Consider the following 2,326-nt stretch of genomic DNA (forward strand, 5'->3'; position numbering starts at 1 on the left):
GAGGAGGTTGCTGGCGTAAGCGAAGAGGTAGACACAGCTGCCCTAATATGCCCTGACCCTAAAGGCACCTCTGATATATCTGTGCTGATAGAGACCGATTCCAGTTTCTTCAAGGTATTTGCAGATTATTGCAGGTGATGGGCTGGGGATCAGTATGTGAAAACCTCTGAATAATCTTATCTGGGGATACCAGCAAGAACAAATCTAAGACTAAGAATAAGGAGAGGTCCCCAAAGCCCCCTATGCAGAGACACTGTCGTTCCTTTAAATCATTTGGGACAAGGCGGGATGAGAGATATGAAAGGGCTTTTCGGGAAATCATGATTTGTCCGATTCATGTGCCAGTCCTAGTCCTTGCTGACCCAAACAAACCATTTATCCTGCATACTGATGCCAGTTTGGAGGGTCTGGGAGCAGTCCCGTACCAGGAAGTGGGAGGTAAACTTAAACCTGTAGCCTTTGCCAGCTGAGGACCATCTGATAGGAAAACTCACTATCCCATCCACAAGCTGGAATACTGTAAAAGCAGAAATATAATGGAAATATACATGCATCTGAGGAAGTGGGTATTCACCCACAAAAGCTCATGCTCCAAAACGTCTGCTAGTCTATAAGGTGCCATAGGATTCTTTGCTGCTTTTACAGATCCAGACTAACACGGCTACCCTCTGAAGCTGGAGTTCTTTGCCTTGAAATGAGCCATCACTGAGAAATTTCAAGACTACTTATATGGTACTCAGTTTCAAGTATGGACAGATAACAGATAACAATCCACTGACTTACTTGTTAACAAGTGCTAAGCTGGGTGCTACAGGGCAGAGATGGGTGGCCACTTTTGCTAGCAGTGACTTCAGCATTCAATACCAATCAGATGGTATACAGAGTGTGATTTGTGGGAACCACCAATTCTTGGCTGGGGAGAGGATGTAAGCAGGGTCAGTTTGAACTCTACCCTGACATCTGTTGGTGATCTGTTGTAAAGGACTTTTGGGGCTGATGTAATTTGCATGGTCACATCCGCCCTGCATTGCATGATTGCTTGTCCAAATCATGACTTCAGGTGCTGTGGGATCCCCAGTCTGTTTCTTATTAGGGCAGGAGTAATACAGTGTAGTTATACTGATTATATGAATGAAGGACAGCAGAAAGGTACTTGGGATTTCATGATTGAGAGACTAACCGTAGCCTACATCATTCTTGCTACAAAAGGCACATGGGTTCTACAACAATGAACAGGCAGGTGGGCAGTCAGGCATCTGTTTCCCTTCCTCCTTAGCCAACCAGCTCTAATGTCTCTAGTCTCATCTTCTACTTTAGATGCCTGCTATTTACCCCTTTCAGTCGTAACAACAGACCAGTGATTCCTATCCTTTCTTTCCTATCTGCTAAAGGGTTACTGAGCCAAGAGAAGGAGGGGCTTGAGTTCTCTGGATTAGCTTGTGACTGTGAGTGGTGATCTCAGGCCAGACTGTTGAGAAGCAGGGCACAGCCCCTGAATCGGTGGTGTATTCCAGACTTAGATTTCACCAAGTGTCAGATTCTGGCGGACGTGCCTTTTATGACTTTGTAAACCAAAACTTGCTATTTGGGGATAATTTAAGCATTCTGTGCAGAGGACTAGAAATGTTTTTATTAAGCTGTATTTTAGATCATTTTAACATTCCCTGGAATCAAAGTTTTAAATCTGTTCTTATCACTTTAAGAACTGATACTTCCTCTATCTCAGGACTAGCTATGAAACTGATTTTTTGGAAGCGGGAGCTGGAACAGCAGCTTCCTGCATCCACTGCACTCAGCGCCCTGTTATTGTGGCACTGAACCTCCAGGAACGGTGGCCCTCCCTTTGGGGAGAATATCGTGGTTGAAGAGCAGCGAAGACAAGTGGTGTTGTCTGTCTTACCATTTGGTTTGTACTAAGAGTATGGTTTCGAGTCATTTGTAACTCTTTCATCAGTTACGTCTCATACATACCCTCATACATATCTAGCCCTCTGCTTGACTCCTTCATTCCCCCCTCGCCACCTGCAACCCTAGCCCTGACTCTTACACCCCCACCCATACCCAGCGCCCCCTCTGCCCTGACACCTACACCTCCTCACATACCCAGCCTTGATTCCAGCCCTCTGCCCCCAGCCCTCTGGGTCCTGGCCACCAGCCCCGCACAGCCCACTGCTGGTCTGGGGTTCTGGCTGACGGACCCTTGCCAGCTGGGGTCCCAGCCACAGGCCCCGCTCAGCCCGCTGCCGGCCTAGGTGAACAGAACCCCAGACCAGCAGCGGGCTGAGCGGGCCCGCAGCGTAAGATCAACATTTAATTCATTTTAAAT

The 2,326-nt window shown here is 47.2% G+C and overlaps 1 non-coding gene across 1 annotated transcript; it reads left to right on the forward strand.

Annotated features, from left to right (window-relative positions):
• The first annotated feature begins 1,654 nt into the window (after positions 1 to 1,654).
• Positions 1,655 to 1,842, forward strand: LOC115649533. The gene has a single exon (XR_003999853.1). It is a non-coding gene; the product is annotated as a U2 spliceosomal RNA (small nuclear RNA).
• Positions 1,843 to 2,326: the final 484 nt, after the last annotated feature.

Source organism: Gopherus evgoodei, chromosome 3 (assembly GCF_007399415.2).
Source record: "Gopherus evgoodei ecotype Sinaloan lineage chromosome 3, rGopEvg1_v1.p, whole genome shotgun sequence".
Lineage (NCBI taxonomy): Eukaryota > Metazoa > Chordata > Testudines > Testudinidae > Gopherus > Gopherus evgoodei.